The 24968-nt window shown below is 39.7% G+C and overlaps 1 long non-coding RNA gene across 3 annotated transcripts in view; it reads right to left on the bottom strand.

Annotated features, from left to right (window-relative positions):
• The window catches only part of LOC127533076 (uncharacterized), a 165071-nt gene that overhangs the window by 91402 nt on the left and 48701 nt on the right, over positions 1-24968 (bottom strand). For 2 of the 3 annotated variants that reach the window (XR_007940649.1, XR_007940650.1), the window contains exons 3-4: positions 22725-22838; positions 11513-11538 (exon numbers count right to left, since the gene is read on the bottom strand). This is a non-coding gene — a long non-coding RNA (uncharacterized LOC127533076). The remainder of the gene's footprint in view (positions 1-11512; positions 11539-22724; positions 22839-24968) is intronic. The other variant, XR_007940651.1, reaches the window with a different exon arrangement.

The raw sequence follows: 24968 nt of genomic DNA, 5'->3' as shown, positions 1-24968 counted from the left end.
CTGTTTGTGCTGAAATCCACACAGAGCCGATAGATCCCAAACTGAAATGCCATCTTCAAAAACCCCCCATGAAATATGGAATTCTTTTTTACTCTTTTTTTTCTCCTTTCTAAGACGAAGGCTTTCTTCATGCATGGCTTCCGTTCGCTGCACAGTGAAGAATGTTGTTACCAGGCAACAGGCATAACAATGACACAGGTGCTCTCTCCGGCTCTCTCTCAAAGCGTTCGTGGGTTTTGCATCTTCTCCTCAATAATGTTAAATGGCACTTGTTCTAAGTTCAGCATGAATTTGTTACACTTATAAAAAAGGTTGCACCTTGATTATTCGTACATCCTGATTTGGTCTGGGTTTTTTTTATTTTTTTCGCGTTTCACATTTGAGCAGGAGCGTGTTTTGTTCTTTCTTTTTACTTTTCTTTGGATGTAGTTCAGCAATAAGCAGCAAGATTATTTTATGAGCCCTACAAATATCCTATCAGATTCAATGTCAAGTGTTTTTTTTTTTTAAATCAGTGGTGTAAGCTGAGAAAAAGGCAGATTAGCGCACTAAGATGCAGCAAAACTAAAATTCTGGGCAAAATCTTCGAGGCAAATTGATTTATAATGGGAACAAGTTGGAATAAAGTCACTGCACTGACTGATTTTATTTTTAACTTGTTTTGAGGAAATAATACTTGTAGGTTTCAAAAATGGAAAAAAGTGAACAGCCTGTCTTTATGATTTATTTACAGTGTGAGAGATAAAAGTGGATAATCAACAAGTTCTACAGCCGTGTTGGTTTTACAGAAAAACAGCAGTCGAAGATATTCTGAAGACAGATTTTCAAAGTTTCTTTCAAAGCCCGGAGTAATCACATTTTTTTTTCTAAACACCAAATCTCACAAACAAAGAGGCAGGAGAGGAAGAAAAAGCGAGGGCAGAACTAACAGGCTGTTAACACCAGCCTGAGCCCGGCCCGATCTCCTCCATGTCTGTCTCCTTTCTTGCTTTTCAGAGATGGCAGAGCCTTTGAGCTTCGTTAAATTGTCCCTCCTGCCCCTCCCCCACCTCTTCCTCCCTTTTTCTCGTTCTCTCTATCTCCTCTCCCCGTCTCTCTCTCTCTCGGTCTGTATCCCTCCTCCTTCTCCTCCTCCTCTTCCGCCCCCACCACCTCAGCCGGCAGTCTTTCGCCCTTAATCAGAAGGCTGCAGCTCCCCACGCTTCCCTGCCTCCTCTCTCCATCCTCCTCATCACCCCATCCCTCCCTCCCCCCCTGCCCCCACCTTCTATCCTTTTACCAACCGCCACCTCTTCCCTCCTCTCTCTCTCTCTCTCTCTCTCTCTTTTTCTCTCCCTTTACATTTTTTTCCTCCCCCTCAACCCGCCGCCACACCACACACACCTCCTTCTACACCCCTGCAGTTAGCATCTGCCAAAGGCCGCTTCTGTTCATCACTCACCCATGCACTTAGCAACAAAAGATGTGTGGTAATTTCCCAGCGCGTGCGGCAGACTGCCGGCCGGTCACACCCCGGGGGGAGTGGGTGGGTGGGGGGGGGGGGGGGGGGGGACGATGGAAGGAGGGGGTCCTCAGAGGCTCTTCGCCTTCGCCGCTGCTCGCTGCTGACCTCCATGTCACGCATGATCGACGTGGGGGAGTGTGGTGGGCTGCAGCTGCGTGACTGGCAGGCCGGGAGATGACAGTGGTGGGGCGGTGTGTGGTGGGGTAGGTGGGTGGGTGAAGGTGGCGGTGGTGTGGTGATGATGTGTGTGTGTGTGTGAGGGGGGGGGCTGGCAGGGGAAGGAGCAGAGCTGATGGCTGCCACCGGCCCCGTCCGCCACGGTGTGTTTGTTAAAATGACTTCCTCGTGCACCATTGTCACCGGCTGGCTGCTGCACCTGCTCTCCACGTCTTCCCCCAAAAACCTCCACCAACTCCACACTCCAGACTTTTTCTCGGCACCTTGCTTTCCACAAATGGCACAACACACAGCAGCACATTTGCAGGAACATTTGGGTAATTTTAGAGTTGGAGCACATTTTACGTCCCACCCATCAAATTTCAAATAATCCATGTACAAAATACTAAAACATGCAGCGGTTGTGTAAATTTACTTTTGCTGAGAACAAATCAAAAAGAAAATGTAGGAGAAAAGAATGTTTGAATATACTTTATAGTCTGGAGTTCCCCCTAAAATGACATTTTTCTCTTCTCCCCCTCCACTGTTGACCAAATTGAATCTCAAAGAAAATAAAAATTATCAAAATAAAATTTAAATCCCCTTTTTTGGTATTTTCTTTTTCATTGACGTCTCTTGTAATTGTAGGAGCAATTTGTTTAAATCAACATAATATTTTAAATAACTATTATGTATATGTCCCACAACAACCCCGTTAGTAAAACCTTTTTAGCTGGTAGACGAAGAAAACAGTTATAGCATGACTATCTACTCATAAAAGGCATCATATAATATAAAAACAGGTACAAGCATGAACTTTGGACATTCTGCATACAAGAATTATATATATATATATATATATATATATATATATATATATATATGTATGCCACATAGGTACTTTTAAGCGTCATTCCAGACTTGGAGGACATTTTACATCCCACCCATCAAAATTTCAGAATAATCCATGTACAAAATGCTAAAACATGCATTTGTTGTGTAAATTTACTTGTCCTGAGACCAAATCTAAAGAACTAGGAGAGAAGAATGTTTGAAAATATTTTTTTAAATACCAAAAAAGTCTGGAGTTCCTTTTAAAATGTCATTTTTCTCCTGTCCCACGCCCCTGATAACCAAATTAAATCTCACATAAAACAGTTCAAATGAAAATTAAATCTTCTTTTTTTGTCATTATTTTTTCATTGATATCTCTGGTAATATGTGGGAACATTTATAATCAAGATAACATTTTAAATAATAATTATTATGCATGTTTCATACAACAATCCTGTTAGCATAACCTTTTTATCTGGTAGAAGAAGAAGAAACAGTGAATCACATTAAACGCTGAAATTTACATCATCAAACAGTTTTGTGAAAGAATGGGTAGAGCAAAGCTATGTCCTCTCTTCTATTTTTCATATTTTCATAACATTATCATCCTTGATTGAATGTCTCACTCTACTTTATGCAACCCTGTTATGCGTATTATCAGGATAAGACTAATTCTTTCAACTTTTTTCTGTATTTGTTTCCATCAGTACTTTTGTCCTCTTGGAGTCGGAACCCTGTTACTGTGATCAGAGTGGCAAAAAACAAATAAAACATGGAATAAAATGGTATCAATGATGTGTAAGCTGAGCCAATCCAATCTTTGATAGTTTATTACCTATTACTGATGAATACGGAGCATAAAATTATAAAAGAGATAGTCAATTTTTCAAAAATGTTGAAGCCCAAATGTCCTCCAATTCTGGAATGGAATGGCCCATTTACTGTACATTTTGAAAAGCAGCACCAAAAAATCATAACAGGAGAAAGAATTCATGGATAAAAACCAAAGAGGTGAAACATACAGGCGAGCACATGCCAAAATACCGCTCAAGTAAACACGCATAAATATGAAAAAGTGCACGTGTGAATCAAATCACAGCCGCACAGGAGGGAAAAGGCGCATTACTGGAATTCTCAGAGTGCAAAGCCCTTTTCCCAGCAATGAAAGAGTGAGGGAGGCGCGTGGGGGGGAGGGGGATGGAAGGGAGGGAGCGGGCGCGAGGACACCTCCATCCAATCTGATCAATGGTGATATTAATCTGAGCACGAGTCAGCCCCGCCGCCACGGCATTTGATTAAAACAGGGAAGAAATATGACGTAACCAATAAATCTGTTTGTCAAAATGGCACATGGCTGGAGAGGAGAGGAAATACTGGCACAGATAAGAGGAGAGCGGAGGAAAGGGGAAGGAGATGAGAGGAGGTTTGAATGACAGAGAGGGAGATGGAAGGAGTGCAGAGAGGGGGTGGGGTGGCTGCCGACTGACCTCAGCATTTCCGCTGCATGAGTGAAGCACTCAGCCTGAACCAGATCTTCACCCGCTCGCCTCCCACTGCACTCCCACCAAACTACCTTTCCCTTCCCCTCTGTTTTCTCTCTCCCCCTCTCCCTCTCTTCGGCTCTATCTCGCACCCTCTCCAAGCAGCGACCACGGATAACGGAATAATCCTCAGATTCTGCAGCGGGAGCCTTAATGTGTGCGTCTGTGTTGTGGAGTTTGAGGCCTCTGCAGTTTGCTGCTGCTACAAATAACTCCGGGGGGAAAGAAGGCTGGCTGAAATGTACTTCCTGTCTGTAAACGCACAGACCTGCCAACACCGCAACATTTCGTGCATCGACGTGTGGATACTGTAATATATTCAGACAAGAGGAAGTATTTTGTTTGATACACCTTGTTATTCTTATGTCAAATAAAGAGAACCTTGTGTCAGAGTTAACCATAGAATTTGTTTTTTTACTCCGACAAGGAGTTATGTGACGATCGGCGTACGTTTGTCCGTCCGTCTGTCTGTCTGTTAGCAGCATTACTCAAGAATGGATTATTGGATTTGGATGAAATTTTCAGGGAAGGTCAGACATGACAAAAGGACCAAGTGATTAGATTTTGGCAGTGATGCGGCTTATAGTCTGGAACTTTGTTAGAGATTTCTGTATCATTGAGCGATAGCGGCACAACGTCACTGTAACTATGACAACAAGTGAACACTACGTCAGCTGCCTGCCTATGATCACATGATTGCGATCCTACTACAAATCTGATCATCGCAGACTTATTGGGACTCATCCACCAAAGTATATTTTCACATATTTTGGTATATTTTTGGTACATTACTTATCAGCTGCCGTTTCTTTTCAACACTTCCTTTAGACGTTTGTACTTGAGCTAGTGTCCTAAGTGTGTCTTGACGTGTTGCATTTTATTGTCGGAACCTTGTCAAAAGAGAATTTTTGTCACTGTTTGGGGCAGACAATAAAGTTTATCTATTCTAACTAAATGATACAAGGAACTGTTGATTAAATTGTGGGGGTGTTTCAGCGTCCCATCAATTCCCGCCACCCGCTACATATTTAGGTTACGTGAGTCGGTATCCATACATAACGTACACATGCATATCACACGCCTGTGCTCAGCGCAAGGTCATTTTGTTCGTGGGTACATCTATATTAAATGGCCACATTCTATGGCGGCTGAGCGCTTTTCTTGTTTTACTGTTTTGGCCATTCTGATGTGACCAATTGCAGACTGGAAGGCAGAGCATCACAGTGCATCTTCACAGGACCATCTTCAAAAGCCTATTATGACCAATAGTATTATGCTAAAGGGTGTGAAATTACTGTGTGACCCTTGGCTCTTTGGAGAAAAGGCAGTTGTAGCATGAAGTTGTTATCAGCTGCAGTGCTGATAACAAGAATCAACCAGCGGGGAGGACGTCTGGGAGCAAATGGGTCAACAGAGAATGTGACGTTTTGGACTCTGCTGTTTCCTGTTTCCAACCAACCATCATCACTGGCTTGTTTCAGCTATGAAGTCATTCTAAAGGTATGACCAAACATGAGCTGCTGATCAGATATCAATAATTTTTAACATGCAAAAATCAAGTTTTCGTTGTTATTTACCTTGTTAATGTGTTTATATTGTGTTCTTTATTTGCTGGAAGAGAAATCATGAGCGAAATAGTCTCAAAAACATAGAAACGGTCTATCAAACTGCAGATTATTGTCTCAGCTGATTGTGGCTGATATTTGGCAGCTTTCTTATTATCAGTATCTGCATTTTTAGTGAACACTTGTTGATTAAAAGCTAATATAGATCTGCTGAAGCCTTCTTTCTCTGTATCTCAGAAATGTCTCTCAAGCAGCAAAAATTGAACAACAAACACAAGCCGTTGCCTAAAAACAGGAAATTAACACCTCTCACAGTGGCTAATGCTACGCTAACGGCTAATGGCTAGATTAGAAGGTGGCTCCAGATTAACCTTTAATAGAGTCTGGAATACAATAATTATTAATGCTTTAAGATCAGAATCTTAGTGGACAATTAAAGTGATAGGACAATGAAAGATTAAGAAAACGGAGACAAACTGATCAATCTCAGCATTCTAAATGAATCACTCCTATTTCTATTTTACATATTCAGTTCTAGTCAGCCTTATTAATGAAGAAGCCTCATTATGAATGACAGGTTCTCTGCCATCACATGTTGTTAAGACATTACATTTAATGTATATCAGCTCCAAATATTAATTACTGGCCTTTCTTGATCACCAATAATCAGCATCCGTATTGGCCCGAAAAAAACCCACACACGCACCAGTCAATCCCTAATTCAGACCGCTAATGTTTCATACTCAACAAACCGGAGAAACCAATCCTGTCAGCTTGTGAGGTGGGGATTTCTGTATCAATATTGTTGTTCAGAAGTGGTTTTACATTCTAACATGTATAGTAGAGCTACTCCAATAATAAAACTTGCCACTGTGTACCGTAGAGTAGTTTTACAGTGTTTCAGAGTGAGCTGGTGTGCTTCAGCTGCAGCAAGTGTGGAAGATTGACTGGACAAAGGGGTGAATCTTTATAGAATCATATCGTCTAGAGCAGGGATGTCAACTTATTCTAGTTCAAGGGCCACAATTTAATCTCAAGTGGGCCAGAACAGTAAAATCAGAGCATAATAACCAATAAATAACCACAACTTCAAATATTTCCATTTGTTTTAGTGCAAACAGCACATTCTGACAACGTTCATATTTAAGGAACTATCTTTTTATAAAATATCATGAACAACCAGAAATTTCTTAAGAAAATAAGTTCAATTTCAACAATATTATGCCTCACCTTATTATTTATACATTACAACTTACAGATCACAGTGTTTCTACAAAGGCACAAAACATTTAGTCACAGGAACTGAATGATATAGTATTTTACTCTGTGATCAAAACGACAAAAGGCAGACAAAAGGCAGACAAACAACAAAAACAAGACAAAATATTACAAAAATGAAACACAAATGCGAAAAATGAGACACAAAACGACAAAAAAAACAACAAAGGACATGAAAAAACAGAGACAAAAATTAGACAAAAAAGTTACAAAGTGACAAAAAATGGACAAATGAAAAAAATGAGAAAAATGACAAAAGCGAGAAACAAAGCAAAAAAGTAGACAACACAAACAAGACAAAAAACACAATATGATACAAATGCTGCACAAAACAACAAATGAAGCAAAAAAACAAAATTACAAAAAGACAAAAACACAAGCAAGACAAAAAGGAAACACTAAACGACAAAACGAGAAGCAAAACGACAAAAACAGGAGACAGACGACAACAATCACACAAAAAAACGAAGAAAACAAGACAAAATACTCTGCGTCACAAAAATGAGACATTAAATGACAAAAAGACCAATGAGCAATCTGTTTTTTTACTTAATGATCAAAACAACTTGTCAAAGTCTAGAAGCTATTATAAATTTATAGCTGTACAAATTTACAATTTCCAGTTAATGTCTTCTCTGTAATTTTACACTTTACAAGTCGTCCCGTGGGCCGGATCGGACCCTCTGGAGGGCCGGTTTTGGCCTGTGGGCTGTATGTTTGACACCTCTGCTCTAGAGGAAACAACAGTGTAGAAACTAATGACTAAGTTTGAGACACAGAGATGAGTTTTTCAGAGTTGAATCAATGACCTGAGTGAAACTTCACCAGCCACAGTGCTGACAAATAATGTTGTTCTGCCAATAAGGGCGTTAGACATCTCTGAGCTGCCTTCCAGCAATCTGCCTGGCCAATCACAGCCCGGCCCAAAACAAAAACAGCATCTGAGGTTAAAGCAAAATTCAACTGGCAGACACTGACACTTCACAGGTGTAAATTATAATCTGAATTCTGTTCAGCTGTTTCGGTTTCAGACTTTTGTTGGTGCTCCTGTTGGCTCACTGTCACTCTGCCGTGGCTTATTGGGAATGGAATTAAACCATCATTAATGTTGTTAGTAACACCTGTGCTTTATCAGAAGTGAAAATTTCTGCTGTGAAAACGTGACGACCGAATGCTGGAACCAATTATCTGCACACACGGTTGCACATGAACACTCACTTTACGGTAACACACACACTGCATGTAATTCTTGAGAGAACAGTGAGGAGGTGAAAGATTCATACATTGATTTGTTGTTTGACGTAAATAAAATGGCTATTTGATATGTCAGTGCTTAATAACATCTAGTTGATGGCATGTTTGATGTTTTTTTTTCCCCAAGATAATTGGGTAAATATCGGAACATTGTTTATTTTCCGTCAATTTTTAAAAAGATTATCAATCACAGTAAATCCTCTGAGTGCCGTGCAGTGAAGGTTTATATTTCTTTCTGGAGGCCAGAGGAAAAACAGTCGTGCAAGTGGAGGAAAGTTAGTCCATTCATTATATTCTTTCACACCCACTTTTGATGCAGTGGCACCTTAGCCCAGGGGTTAGATTAAAACTGCCACACCCTTCCTGCTCCTTATGCAGAAAATATGGATTTAGTGAGATTTATTAAATCCGATCCCCTACAAAGTCCCATGAAAGTTTTCCATTTTTCCTTCTGTTGCTCTCATATATTTGCCCTCTAACCGTTTTGCCCTGACAGGCTGCAATATTTGCATCGGCAAAAGTAACCCTTGTGCTGTATCCCACACTGGATCCATAGACAATAAAAGCAAGGATGATATTGTCTTCTTCTTTTCTCGTTATGGCAGTTCAGAGGAAATGCTTTCACAACATGATTCATTTACACAATGAAACAAAGAAAGAAGGCAGCTTCCCCAAAAGACTACCTTGCAGAGGGAGCAAAGTGAGTGAGGCTGGGAAAAGCATCTGTGATCGTGAATGTGGTCTTTAAAGTCTAAACCGATACGTCTGCCGGCACGAAATTTACAATTACATCCTCTTTTATCATTTGAGGACAAACAACTTCAGTTTAGTTTTGGCCTGCCAAGAAATACACAAGGTAGCTTGTTAAATGTACTGTAAATGCGCAACTAAAAAAAGAACAAGACAAACTGGATAGCAAGCACGTTCTGAGCAGCTCTGATGTATTTTTACAAATCAGCCAGTGAAGTGTGAAAATGCCGCTTCCTGCACAATATTAAGTACACATTTGTTTTTCTCCCGATATGAAAACAAGGTAATGATTTTCATTATGCTGAAAAAGTCCTTGGACGCATCCTTTAATCTTGTTTTTTTTTTTTTGTGTGGATTTGTATTAAATTAGAGACTCTGTTGGTCTATTAAATGCACCTTTAAAAAATCACTAAGCAAGGGCTTTTACAATAGACAGGAGTAGTATTATCTGTTTTCACTGTCATCGCTGCTGAGTATACTATTTGACAAGTTACCTTAGAAATGATTAACTTTACATTATTTATTAAAACATACTGCAATTATAATACACTACTAATTATGAAGCACGAAAGAAAAAAGTGACTTGTGTTCGATAACTCCATCCTCACTGATGTCTTGAAAGAAATGTATTTTCTCTCTCCAAGGCAAAAGTATTAAGTAGTAGCAAATGCTCCCAGTTTCAAAGATCTACAAAGTCCATGTTAGGAGCTTAGACGGTATAGTGATGGCATATGTCTGACACTACTCTTTCATCCAGAAACCTGGGGACCAGCATTCTTAGAAATAAGTTCTGGTTTCACTCATTTAGGCCTGGGAGATTGAACAAAAGTGAGATATACTAGCAATAGACACTTCAGCATTAAAATAAGAACATTTTTAGATTGAAAGTAAGACAAGGAGATGGTGGTGTACTATGACAGGTCTAAGCCGCCGCTCCAACCAGTAATATTAGAGAGGAGAACTTTGAAGTGGTGCAAACTTATAAATATTTTTGCACCTGGACTGGTCTGCAAACACAGATGGCCTGTATCGGAAGGGCAGAGTCAGCTGTTCTTCCTCAGGAGGCTGAGGCCTTCTGATATTTGCAGTGAAGTGCTGCATGTGTTCATTTCCAGTGCTCTTTTCTACACTTTGGTCGACTCGGGCATCAGCATCACTGACAAGCTGGTGAAGAAGGCTGGCTCTGTGCTCGGTAAGAGCTTTGACTCACTGAAGACTGTGGTTGACAGATCTATCTATCTATCTATCTTCTCTTTTCTAAGGCAAAACATACGAAAACACAAGTCACAAGTAATTTCTCACTAAATTAGTGGGATGCTAACAGGAGCTACAGTCTTCATCCATCCATCCATCCATGCAACCAACATAACAGTATGTTCCCTCCATTAGTCATGAACTGCCTACCATCTTTGGTTAATCAATTGTTCTTCTATTCTCACTGTTATTGTGCAGGTCTCCCAAGGCACACTAGTCTGCATGTTGCACACCCATGGTGGAGGCTCCAGTCTGCATGGACCTGCCCTCTCCATCTCCACCTAGGCAAGGAACTTCTGGCTGCCTGGTACAAGGGCTGGTGGACTGTATCTCAGAAGTCTGTGAGTGGTTTCCATCTGGGCACACCCAGTCCAGGCCAACCAAAAGGAACCTTAACCTTAGTGCAGTGTGGCAGATTAACCCTGATGAACCTTCTGCCTTTACTTGCTTTCTGTATTTAACATGTCTCAAGGAGTAATCATTCATTTATGCTTATTTATTTTTACTTACGTATGTATTTTTTGTGTGTGTTTTGTTCATTGCTGTGGAAACGTTTAAATCATTACCAGTGATAAATAGGTTAAATTGGTACTTCATATCTCTCAGGTATGTTAACTAGTCCGACACTCACAGGTTACTTTTGTTTTTACAAGCTGTTTGGTTGGCACCAAAACTCCTTGCTTTGATTTTGGAAAATATCCTGCTCTGGGTTGTAATACACCCTTTCATAGTGTTTACCATATGCTTGAAGCTTCTCCTCTGTTTTCTGGGTTACCATCCCATCTACTTTACATTTGGTTGGCTGAGAAAAGGCAAAAACATGTTGATTTAAATGCATTTGTGATATGTGCGAAGCAAACACATTATGGGAGGGAATATGTTTTCCTCAAACGGAGAATGCAGTCGAGTTGTATGGGAATATAATTTCTAAAAGACAGGGGATCCAGCTGAGGTGAGCCCAAGGTGACGTCCCCAAATCCTTCACATATCAGGTCTCTGTATTTAACGCATGTAGAAATAGAAATACAAGACACTGTAGTTTAACAAGCAAGCAGATCTGCAATTTGGAGGGATTTACTGAATCCCTCGAACTACAGAAGTTAGCGCTTAGCTTCAGTGAACACACGTGTCTCCATGAAGTTCCGCCTTTAATTCACGCGCCCTTCAGTGACTCCTGAATGTGGGCACACCCAGCGCTAGGAAGCCAGGAAAGACAACCCAACGTGTGAATGAGACAATTTTCTTAAACACCGGGAGTCTCCTTTCTCATTTGCTCACAGAAGCTAACTGCCTCACTCCAGCTGATACCTTGTGTGAAGTTAACATGAACCAGTTTCTCTTCCGAACACAGAAAGATAAAAATGACATTAACCTACCTTGCAACAGCTGGGAATCTCCAAATCTGAAAGAAACAGAATGTTGCTGGAATTACTAATTCAAATATAATGACTGAATTTAAAATTGTAATCCCTTATATTACTGGAAAAGTAATCACATTACTGTAACATGCTGCCATGTGAGGCATTATGGCCGCTGCTTTGGAGCACATCTGGGACTGAAGGTGAGAGAGAATAGGTTGTTGTGTAGGTGAGGCTTTGAATTAAGTCGGATGACTCATACAATCCGCCTCTAAATGTCAGTGCTTCATTTCTGGCTTTGTGCTGGTCACCGTGGACACTGTCTGGACAGATGAATATTGCAAGAAGCAAACTTGTTTATATGCTTATTTATCATTTGTGTTAGCCCTAATGAAGGTTGTAGAGCGTATAATTAAAATGTTTAAATGAAATGACATTTAAAAGGCTCGACAAGTTTAATAAAACAACTTGTCCTGTAGACCTTGATGTCAAGTGGCTGCACTCATTTAGAGGCAATCACTATCATTTTGGGAGGGCAAATAAAGCTTTGTTTGCCTTGCAGACGAGCCGCGGACCCCCGCCTACGTTTGTGCAACCCTGCCAATGAGCGGACCCCATTTCTGAGCGTCTCTCAGACATCTCTGAAATGAAAGCGAGGAACGGGAACGATGAAGGGATTAAGAATGATGGAGGAGAATGACGGAAAAGTGGAGGAGATGAAAAGTGAGTCCACATAGGAGCAGGAGGAGGCGGAGGAGAGCAGGTGTCACGTGACCCCGATGGCAACGTAGCGCAGAGGAGAGTCAAGCAGACAAAAGAACCTGTCAGCATGCACACTAAAGAGCGCACACACACACACAGCAGCATAACACAGTAGCCAGATAAACTTGAGTGGCAGAGGGTACAGATGAAGAAATGGATTTTTTTTTTTTTTAGGCCAAGCTAAACCTTCAAACATCAAGGTGCCATGTATAAATGACCCATCTACCAAGAGAGATATCTGGTCGGCACAGAGGAGGACGGTCAGATCTTGACATCTACCTTCATCAATATCACAGTTGTGTGTGGTCAGGAAGAGGGAAACCACGGTCACAATGTCGACAAAGCGGTGCACGAAACTGAATGCAAACAGAATCTTCGAGTTCTGATCTGGAAACCTGGATGAAACCCACACCGACAATCGCAGTAATTAATAAATGCTAAAAATCCAGTCTTACAAAATATTCTTACTCATCAGTATGTTGTGGGTTTCTCTCAGTATCAGAGTGTTGTTATTATCTGGTATCATTAGCGGTGGTTTAAACATTACCAGCCTGACAGACTGCAGAAACAGGACAGTTTTTAGACAGTGAAGATTACAACTACAAGAGAAAATGAGTGAATATTACAGATGAGTAATGAACAAGCAAAGCAAAGATGTTGCCATTAAAAAATTTTAATGGCAGTCGTAGTTTTCCGAACGCTAACGAAATCATTATTTTTAGAATTGTAATGGCTTGTGTTGATAGAGGTGCATGAAATCAGATGTAAAATGCCAATGTTGATACAATTCTTTGTTTTTTATAATGTCTGTACATCGCATTTGTGTTTAATGTATGGTTGGGATGAGGCAACTAAAACATGATGTTTACTTAAAGATTGTGGTCACAGAACAAGAAAAGCACTCAGAGATCACAGTACTCCTCCAAGGCCATTCATTCCCTCATATGGCATTGTCAGAAATGCAGCATATTTTGTAGAAATACAGCATTTTTTTTGTTAGTTACTGATGATCAGAAATCACAGCAACAAAGAACGTGGCCATTGAATATAGATGTACCCACAAACAAAATGACCTTGCGCTGAGCACAGGTGTGTGTTAGGCATGTGTACATTAAAGTATGGATACCGAATCGTGTGACCTAAATATGTAGCGGGCGGCAGGAATTGACGGGACTTGGAAACACCCCCACAATTTAATTAAATGTTCCTTGCATCAGCAGATAAGTCCGATAAGTCCACAGCAGTGGATTTGTAGTAGGATCACACTCATGTGATCGTCAGCAGGCAGCTGATGTAGTGTTCACTTGTTGTCATAGTTACAGTGCTGGCGTGCTGCTATCTCACAATGATACAGAAATCTTTAACAAATATGTGGATCCAGACTTTAAGCTGCATCACTGCCAAAAATCTAACCACTTGGACTTTGTGTCATTTCTGGCCTTCCCTGCAAATTTCATCGAAATCTGTTAGTCCGTTTTTGAGTAATGTTGCTGACAGACAGACAGACAGACAGACAGACAGAGGGACAAACATTAGCCAATCGTCACATAACTCCACCATTTCTTGGCAGAGTAATAAGGCAAATATTAATTTTAGGTCTGTGACAGAGTCACTTCCATATGAAGCGCTCCAAGGCCATCCACCGCAATCTTTACATTTAACTCTCTTTAACCTGTTAGACCAGCATCCGGGGCAGTATGCCGACGGATTATAGCCCTGAGTGGAAAAAAAACTAAATCAACTCAAGTGATCTTCAGCTTTGTTGTCATTCAGCAATGTGGGTACACAGCTAAACTAAGTGATGTTTCTCTCATCCATTTCCCAGTGCAAAAATAAAAGTGTTAATACTAGAAAGAATTGAATGAATGAATCAATGAATCAATGAACGTCTTGATTTCAGACGTGAGAAAAGCCCCAAAAACAAATCAAAATATCAAACACAAACACAACAAAACAACCAAACATAACAAAACAAAGCAACAAATGCTAAACCAACATATCCATAAAGGAGCAGGACGAAGCATAAGCTCGTTTACTCCTGCCCCTTTCTCCATCTCCACTATCAGTCACTCAGTACCCCACTGCCGTAGTTAATTATGTACCTATTTCTAAACAAAACAGAAAATAAATAACATAAATAAACAAATAATAAATAACTAGTGAGATACCCATGTCAAAGCCCCGCCTCCTTTGTGGACCTCGTGAAAACCATTTCTTTGTACTGCTTTTTAAACTGAGTCGTGCTTGGACGTTGCTTGAGCCCCACTTCCAAAAATGAAGAATAAATATAAGGTTATAAATGAAAAAAGACAAAACATAAAAAAACAAGCATACATCAGACACAATCATAGTCGCTACCTGGGTTATAATGGGAGAAATTAACTATTATTAACTGCAGTAATCTGTTATTATGCGCAGTATAATGCACATGAGTCCTGAATGATCAGTTATTACGCTAATTACACATAATATAGTGTAGGTGACAATTATACATCCTCTGGTTCACCTTAATGAAGCCACCACTGATGCTGTGGAGGTGCCAGCGTGTTTAAACTTGTGGCTCTGCGGCTCCATAGGTCAAACGGAGCCTCCTGAATCTACCTGGAACAACGTGAGCCTTCCAACAGCTTGGCAGTTGTTTTAACCACAGAGCAGTTTATTGGTCTGAGCACCAGCTAAGCGACATGCCTATGCTGGCACTGACATTGGCATTGGACATAAATCTCTGAGTGAGGAACTGACTAATATGAACACAATTCCTATTACTGAAGAGTTACTGAAGCGTGACCGGCGGGTAGTCCAGAGGTGACACCCACATTTTGACTCCCTGTGCTTTTGCAGTGGTCCAGTTGTGTGTTTATTATCTTTGTGGCCTGTCTCTTGGCATGCAGCTGTAGTTCCAGTGCAGCGATGGGTGAGGAGGGGAGAGCCGTATCTGGGCCCCTCTTGCTAATTGAGCGCAGCTCCGGACCCCAAGGTCTGCATCGCTGACGTTTTCTTAATCCATGGCTGTTTAACGCCGGCTGTGCTTGAGTAATTAAGCAGATAATCTTCAATTAAGCCAAGCCCGACCCCCACAACCCCCAACCCCCATCCTGAGAGAGATGGGCTCGAAGCACGCCGCTCCTCTTTCCCAAGATAAATGGTCCACTTCCCTGCCATGCAGCCGGGGTGCTGCCATGCTTTATGACAAGTGTGTTTTTGTCATGATCATTTTTTACCACTGGACTTCGATATTACCGCGCTGACACATTTTTGGCCTCGCTTGTTGTGTACACAGTATGGACGTAAATTACGGAACGCCATTTACATATTTGCTTTGCGTATGTTCACAAGATTGTGTTGATTTTTTAACGCGCTTAAATATACATTCAGTAATTCATGTTTGAGTTTGTATTAAAGCTCAGTAGTGTTTATATGAATGGAATATATCACAATTAATCAGTATGAACTCTGAATTACTCCAAATATGTCAGTTAAATGATGTATTTAAGCATTTGTAAACCTCTAAATCAAATCTTTTCAAAAACAATCCAAAACCAAACATAAGTGATCATCATTGCTGCGCTCACGACTTCTTTAATTTGAATTGGGGCCATATGACAGCCTTCAAGCATTGAGTCACGTTTTACTGCCACCGGTGTAAAAAAATTCTGTAAGGAATACTTTTCCATACTTCCAAATTATAAAAGTTGTTTCTAGGGTAAAAAATTGTCTACTTTCTGATGGCAGCATCATATTTTATCTCAATTGTATGCTTACATCATTTTTGTGGCCATTTATGGCAAAAAACAGGCAAAAAATGATGATTTTCGGTGACAAAAATTTTTGTACTTTGATATGGAAGCAGTAAATCCTGTGTTAATGCTTCTTTGATAAGGTATTTTAAGGTCCCTTTCCCTTGTTCATGTTGTGTGCTTTAATTTGGAACCCAGTTTTAAGGCTTGCAGGTATTCCAAGGTGTTTTTCAGTACCTGTGTTTACAGAGGGTGCAGTGACAAAATCGTTTGCTATATTTCAAGTTTAAGGTAAGAAGTTACCATATGTTTCATATTATTGGAAGGACTATAACAGTTATATGCAAGTGTTATATACCATTTGATTCTCTAGGACCTGGCAAAAATGATGATGTGCAGCAACAAATATTTTATTAAGTCAGCTAAGAGCACACAAGCAAAATACTAACCCACCCTGTTGAAATTCTTGATTTGTAAAAAAAATTATTGATCCTCGTTTAAAAAACAAACTAACACTTGGGCAATTTTGACCATACAGCTTCAAAAATCAATCCCAGTATACTTTAAACTGTTGTGCAGATGGTGATTACATTATTTTGTTGATTTTGATGCTCAGAAACAAGTGTTAGTTTTTTTAACATGGAATTTTAGATCTTTTTTTAAATTTCCACCTGGCAAATTTTGGGGTATTAATGTGTTTTGTATTCCTTTTGTTACTTTCTCACTGCCTGACTCTACTAAATATAGTTAAGAAATCTTTGATAAAGGGGAACTTTGGTTTTTTTCAACCTGGGGTCTGTTTTCAGATGTCATTTCATACATGTGAGTGATGGAGAAATTAATTTTAAATACATGACCTTTGTATGGACTCTTTAAGATGTTCAGTCAGTAAATGGTATAGTTAAAGCAAGGTTTCCCATGTATTCACAACACAGTACTTATAAATGTCAGGAATATGAATGCTAATGTTTTTGTCAATTTCTGCCTGAAGTGTCTGAGAAAAAAATGGCTGTAGCTCAAAAGTGGTTAGAGATTTTGCATTTCTGATTTCAAATCAGAATTCCTGAGAAAATTTTACAATAGAAAATTTATGTTTAAAATTTCCAACGGAAAGCCGAAAAAATGGTCATTTTGGCAGTGAAATGTGATTCAAAGCTTGAACCCTGTCATATTCAGAAATCATATCAAGGAATATGTCCTGGGGCTTGACCCCGATTCAAAACAAATCATGTGATGCTAATTAAAAAGGTCTAATAAATGCACCAGAGACTTAAAAGAGGAGGAAAACACTTAAGGCACCTATTCCACCGTGTTGGTCTGTGCGTCATTGTGTGGATATTGTGCGACTCCTTTGCTCACGCGCTTGGCATGCAAATCATCTCGTCGTTTAGCTAATGTTCGCGTCCTTTGAACCTGTGTAGGTTTTATGCTTTGTAAACAGTGAGTCACATTTTTTTTGCTCAGCTGCCAAGACGTGCAAATGCAGGAATAAGATGAGGCGTGCAGGGTTTTCAACAAATCATGCGAAAAGACAAACCCAAAAATGTGTTAGTCCTTGTCTTAACATTCAAACCTATCCATGGCATCAACTTCTCCATAATTTAGAACCCTAAAAATTCAATAAAATAGCTTTCATGTATACAGCTGCAGTGCTTAGTTAAAGTATCTTGAAATTTTTGGGATTTCTTTGTTTCAGCATCGAGTAAGAAAACAGTTCAAATTGAAGGAGGTGGCAACTTATAAAGAATCAATAAAATATCTCGGCATGCTGCAGTTTTAATATCATCGCAGACCAACAAAATGCATTCCTATTGAGCGAGGTTAAACAAGCATCAAAATTCTCCTCGCCGAGCGCACATATTTAAGATGCCTTATGGGACCTCGGTGCCATTTTAGCCCCACGCTAACGATCCTCGCAAGCTTATCAGTGCTGCTAACACTTGCACATAACCCTCTCTCCCTCTCCCGCGCTCCCTCCCTCTCTTCCTCTAACCACTCCTGTTTCCACAGCGATAATTAAGCCATCAAAGCGTGCAACCATGCCCATCCTCCGTCTCTAAGGTGAGAATACAGGCCCACATGTCAAGTGGAGCGCAGCCACCCGTGTGTCTCTTTAAAGGGGAAGGCACGAGGGACAGGCTAACAGAAAGAGGTGTGTGTGTGTGTGTGTGTGTGTGTGTGTGTGTGTGTGTGTGTGTGTGTGTGTGTGTGTGTGTGTGTGTGTGTGTGTGTGTGTGTGTGTGTGTGTGTGTGTTCAGGTGTGGTGGGCTCTCACAGCAGCAGCTGCGATGGGCTGCTAGACAACACGCTGTGACGTAGGGCGAATGTCTGATACCTGCTGGAGAGCTGCGGAGAACCGTTTGCATTCATTTCTTGAGCACTTCGTTTAAAATTAAAAGAAAAACAAAAAGGAGGCAAAATACAGCCTGAACGTTAAGGTGCATTGACACAAAGCCTCTTCCTATTAAACGCACGCATCTGACCAAATGTGCTCCGTCTTGCTCTTTCATTAAACTCCACCCACAGATACTCCTGCCCCGTTGCATGTAATCAATCAGGGATGTCCAGTGCATCCCCACAGATATTTCATGTTTATTTCAGTGGAGCAGCAACCTACCTCATCTGTGTCTATTTTAATTAATTTACCAGAACGCCGGCCTGTTGATTTTCCCCAGAAACCACACCTGATGCAGTTCGACTCACCTGGTTATTTCTGGTACAGTTAACAGAAGTATGTCAGGAGTAAGTCTGATATTAATGATGATTTGCCAGTTCCTCATTAGGAACAAGATTGATTATTGGCTCATTTCAGAATTGGAGGATATTTGGGCTCCAAAATTTGTGAAAAATTAACCTCTTCTTACAATTTTTTACTCCATGTTCATCAATAATAGGTAATAAACCATCAAAGGCTTGATTGGCTCAGCTTACACATCAATGGTACCATTTTTATTCCATGTTTTATTTGTTGTTTGCTAACCCTACTCTAATCACAGTAACAGGGTTGCTAATCCATGCTAATGTTAGCTTTTTCTAAGCAGTAGAAGCTAGATATTTAGCTTGCTGTTACTGCTGGTCAAGTGGACAATCTGACTGATGGAAAAAAGTAAAGAAAAATGTAAAAAGAATTTGTCTTATCCTGATAATTTGAAGCACGGTGAAATATTCAATCAAGGCTGACAATGCTCTGAAAATATGAAAAATAGAAGAGCGGACATCTTTGCGCTACCCATTTGTTTTGAAAACTGTTTGATGATGTTAATTCCAGTGTTTCCTGTGATTCACTGTTTTCTTCTTCTTCTACCTGCTAAAAAAGTTATGCTAACAGGGTTGTTGCGGGACACACGTTCCGCGCATGATAATTATTATTTAAAGTATTATGTTGATTAAAAAATGTTCCCACAATTACAGGAGACATCAATGAAAAAAATTGGTCTCAGAACAAGTACATTTAGACAACAACTGCATGTTTTAGTATTTTGTACATGGACTATTTGAAATTTGATGGGTAGGAAATAAAATGTCCTCCAATTTTAGAACGACCCTTGAAAGTATCTGTTATTGACCCGAAGAAGGTTGAAGAGGAAACGAAAGAGAAAATTCCAGCTGTCAATTCCCAGAAGGTGACCATAGTCACTGCGTTCATGGTCCAAATGAAGCTAAGAGCAAATCTGACCATGGAGAAAGTATATCTGGTATATCTGTGAGTTTATTTTTGTATGCAGAATGTCTAAGGTCTAAGGTTCATGTTTGCACCAGTTTTTGTATTATATGATGCCTTTTAAGAGTAGATAGTCATGGTTTCACTGTTTTCTTCTTCTACCACATAAAAATGTTATGCTGACATGTTGCGGGACATATGCATAATAATTACTATTTAAAATATTCTGTAGATTAAAAAAAAAATGTTCCTACAATTTTCAGAGAGATCAATGGAAAAAGTTTGGTTTTTTTAGAAAAGGACATTTAAATTTAAATGTAATTGCTTTACTTGAGTTTCAATTTGGTCATCAGTGAGATGGAAAAAGAGAAAAGTGGCATTTTAGTTGGTAGTCCAGATTTTTTTAAAGATTTGGTCTCAGGACAAGAGAATGGACACACCAACTGCATGTTTTTGTATTTTGTTCATGGATTATTTGAAATTTGATGGGTGGGACGTAAAATGTAATCCAACTCTGCAATAACCCTTGAAAGTATTTGCTTGACATATAAATAAAATTGTGATTTTATTCTTGTATGCAGAATGTCCAAGGTTCATGTTTGTACCTGTTATTATATGATGCTGTTCAGAGTAGACAGTCATGCTATCGGCAGCTCTTGGATTTTTTTGAATGAAATAATGACAACGTGCTTTCAGCGACACGGTCAACATGCTGATGTTTAATAAGTAATCAAGGACAACACCTCAATAAAAGGTGTTAGCTTACATTTGTTATCACAGTTGCAAAATCAGCAAGGTTTGTTTACACATCCTGTATTTCCTTTTTGTTTTTATTTCATTTTATTGAGATCCTCAGAAACCCTGTGACTGACTGACGTGTAGTACAGTTTGTACCTTTGCCTCTCATCCATTCTCAGCTGAGATGGGCGTCAGAAAAAGCAGCTACAGAAACAGACGGACTAATAATATCCTCCTAAATTATTTAATATAGAAAGAATGGGCTTTCCTGGATAACCTAATGACTGCAGTTTATTTTGTAGTAATCTCAACACTATCATCATCAGCTTTCATCCATTGTTAACAACACATGTAACACAATTATAAGTTACGTCATCACATGCAGCACATTGATAACAAGTCGTTGTCATCCAACATGCTAAGATATAAGATTAAGGTTACAAATTTACCAAAACAGGTTTGAATATGAATCTATATAGTTAATTTAGGGTACATTTTAAGCCGTTTTAAGTCATGTTTTGTATTACTGATGAAGTTAAAACTGAATAGAGGCCTGAGTGTGAGTCACGTAAAGCTGTCTATGGAAAAATGAATGGGTGCAGCTAAGGCTGATGGGAATGTCAAGTTTTGTGAGTCATGAACTCAAGCACTAGACAAAGTGGAAATATGACCTGATAGTGGTTGTAAATGAAAGTGAGAGGATCAACCTAGTCAGCAGAATGAACCCTCTGTAGTCTTAAACGTGTTAAAAATTTCACAGGAATACATAGCAGTAGTAGTAGTGGAGATATTTTAGCGCAAAGTGGTGGCGTGTCTGACTGACATTACAGGCCCTGCTAAATATATACCACCAATCAAAAATACATCCAGAAAGGTCAGATGGATTACTGAATGCACCTTTAACAATTTATCGTTAACAAAACATATCTTAGCAAAAAGTGACAGTTTCAAGGAAACCCAGTGGAGGACCCTAAAAAGCATTTCAGCACTCCTTAAAAAATAAAGCTTCAGTAAGAGTAATGTTAACAAGAAAATGTCTCTTACAAGAATCCCTTAAACTGTGAGAGGAAGCAATTCTAGCACTTACTGTTCATTTATTTTAGGCTGCATTACTTGAGTTCAGTGTTATCAGGGGTCTGTGGAAAGCCACATATAGTACTTTTATCAGTCAGACAGGTGTTCTTGTAAAGCCTAGCTTACACTCAGTATGTTGAATATTTGGTAGGTAAATCAACAGACTGTGCGACATTTACTTTTAAAGGCTAACTAGTCTTCAAAACAAAGTTTGGGTGTCCGATTTGGGAACCTGTGAGTCACAGCTCTGCTTTCAGCAGATGATGTCATCCTGCTTTGATTTACGCTACAGTTCAAAAGCTTGGGGTCACATAGAAATGTCCTCATTTTTGAAAGGAAATCAGTTTTTTCCAACGAAGATTACATTAAATTACTCAGAAATACAATCTAGACATTGTTAATGTGGTCAATGACTATTATAGATGGAAACAGCTGATTTTTAATGGAATATCTCCATAGGAACATTTCCAGCAACCATCACTCCTGTGTTCTAATGCTACATTGTGTTAGCTCGGCTGAATTGGATGTAAAGATGGATGAATGGATGGATGGATGGATGGATGATAGTTAAAGTTAGCAGAAACTGAATACTATTACCCATAAATGAAGTGAGTGTATTGCTTCTGCTAACAGCAGCAAGCTTTATTGTGATTTTTTGATTAGTCAGAATCATCCATCCATTATCTATACGCCGTTTAATCCTTTAAGGTTTAAGGGTCACGGGGGGCTGGAGGGACATCCTGCACAGGTCACCAGTCTGCTACAGAGACAAACAATCACACTAACATTCAAACCTACGGACAATTTAGAGCTATAAATTAGCCTCAGCATGTTTGTGGACTGTGGGAGGAAGTCAGAGTATCTGGAGAAAACCCACACATGCTCAGGGAGAACATGCAAACTCCATGCAGAAAGATCCCGGAAAGGCCAGGAGATGAACAGTGATCTTCTAGCTGTGAGGCGACAGTGCTAATAACCACCAAGCCACTGTGCAGTTCTGGTCAAAATCAGACATTCCTTAATTGACATTCAGTTGTTGGTGGTGTATTCTTACTACTGTGGTGGACTTACGGTCTAGAAAAAGTTGTCTCCCATGTTTCAACCGTATGACATTGTAGGTCCTTTCCTTAATTTGACATACAGCCCTGTGCGTTGTCACTGCCATGTGTGCAACCTCCCTTTACCTGTTTTTTTATGGATCAGGTGAACAGGTGCAGATGTACAACTCAGTACAGTCGGAGCAGACCTAGAAACTCACCTGGTATGTTGCCAGGTTGACAAATTTCACCCCATCGCAGCTGTGACAGAATATCAGAGGGGACAAAGCCCAACAGCCCTCATCCAGTCAACCGCAGGCGAGACAACAGGGGACCTTAGACAGAAAGACATGACACGGACGCTCACCTCAGTACCAGACAGGAGTGCAACGTCTAAGCCAGGCACATGTTTAAGGTTGGAGCGATGACTTTTATAAGTCAAAGCACAGATAGACATACAAAAAAATTCTGAGACATCACCCTTGCTGAAGTTGAGATCACAGTCTCCTAATTTCTGGTGTCACAGTCTAAGGATTTAATGAACGACTACCAAGAAATGAAGCTATTCCAATGTGATGTTGAATACAAATAGTAAAGTTGGATGTGGTGCTATTTATTGACATCTGGTGGATTTCTGCCTGTGGTTGTGGATTTAAAGGTGGACTCTGTGATTTTGGAGAAAGACTGTTGATGTTTAGTCACTAGATAGTTAGCATGTGCCAGATTTAGTATAATTTCACAATTCTCCCAATAATGTCTTCTTCCCTTTCCCCCTTAAGTCCTGTGAATGAGCAAAAACACGCATAGGACACCCTGGAATAAAGCTGACCGGATCAGTCAGAGCTGCTTTGTTTGTTTCCCATTTACAGAGCCAGACATGGAGAGATCTTTTGAAGAACTAAAAAACAATAAAACATGTTGGATTACAATCACATACTCCACTTTCAAGTGTTTGTTGTTTGTGCGTTTTTGAGATTATTCAGCAACGATCATGACTGTACTTTATAACATACAGATGCAAAACATTTATTTCTTTTTCCAGATGGGGAGTGGGATGTGGAGGATGTTGATTACTATTTATGTGTTTATTTCACCGGTATTACATCAATTTTACAACTCACAAAGCAAATTTACTTGCATGGATGGGTTTTGCGAAACTACACAAAGACAACAGATCATACCAAAAAAGAAGAAACATGGTATTAAGCCAAGCTTTTGCAGGATTAGACCTGAATCTGCTTTGGTGATAATGAAAAAATAAGCTTCCAAACAAAGAACCTGCAGAACTAACTTCTCAAGCACAACCTAAAATGAACCTTTTTCTAAAAATTTGCATCGAAACTTGTCATTTTGACTGGTCTATGTGTTTCTGAAAGGTTTGATAATTCATAGCATCATTATTGCACATAGCTAATACATGTTAGTTTCTTGTGCTTCCCTTACAGTTGAAAACACTGAAACAATCTAATATAAGGGTTATTCCAGAATTGGAGGACATTTTACATCCCACTCATCAAATTTCAAATAATCCATGTACAAAATACTAAAACATGTAATTGCTGTGTAAATTTGCTTTTCCTGAAACCAAATCTAAAAATAAAACTAAGAGAAAAGAATGTTTAAAAAAAAAAGTCTGGCGTTCCCCCTAAAATGCCATTTTTCTCATCTCACACTCCTGATGACCAAATTGAATCTCAAATAAAATTTCAATCTCCTTTTTTGTATTTATTATTTTTTTCATTGATGTCTTTTGTAATTGTGGGAGCATTTTTTTATAAATCAAAATAATATTTGAAATACTTAATATGCATGGAATGTGTGTCCCACAACAACCCTGTTAGCATAACCTCTTTAACTGGCAGAACAAGAAAACGATGAACAAGTGTTTGCCACTAACGTGTCTATGTCCCCCGCCGCAGACAAGGATTTGAAAGTCAAAGTCAACAAACGCTCGGTGTGACCTTGAAAATTATGCAAAGGTCACCCAAATTGACTGGTGTCGGGGGATCATCCTAATACATGTTGACATCAAGTTTGAAGAAGATCCGACAATTCCTTCATGAGATATCGCGCAGACAGGGATGCGGGACGGACGGACGGACGGACGGACGGACAGACGCGAATACGAGGTCCCCCTCTTCGCGCGGCGGGGGACAATAACATGAAATACTGAAATTAACATCATCAAAGAGTTTTCCAAAAGAATGTGTAGAGCAAAGTTATGTCCTCTCTTCTATTTTTCATATTTTCATAACATTGACCCTACCTCATGCGATCCTGTTATGTATATTACCAGGATAACACAAATTCTTTTTACTTTTTTACATCAGACAGTTTGTCCTCTTGGTCAGCAGTAACAGCTAGCTAAATATCTAGCTTCTACTCCTGAGAAAAAGCTAACATTAGCATGGATTAGCAACCCTGTTACTGTGATTAGAGTAGGGTTAGCAAACAACGAATAAAAC

The sequence above is a fragment of the Acanthochromis polyacanthus genome, chromosome 3 (assembly GCF_021347895.1).
Source record: "Acanthochromis polyacanthus isolate Apoly-LR-REF ecotype Palm Island chromosome 3, KAUST_Apoly_ChrSc, whole genome shotgun sequence".
Classification (NCBI taxonomy): domain Eukaryota; kingdom Metazoa; phylum Chordata; class Actinopteri; family Pomacentridae; genus Acanthochromis; species Acanthochromis polyacanthus.
This window is presented reverse-complemented; position numbering and strand designations above follow the sequence as displayed.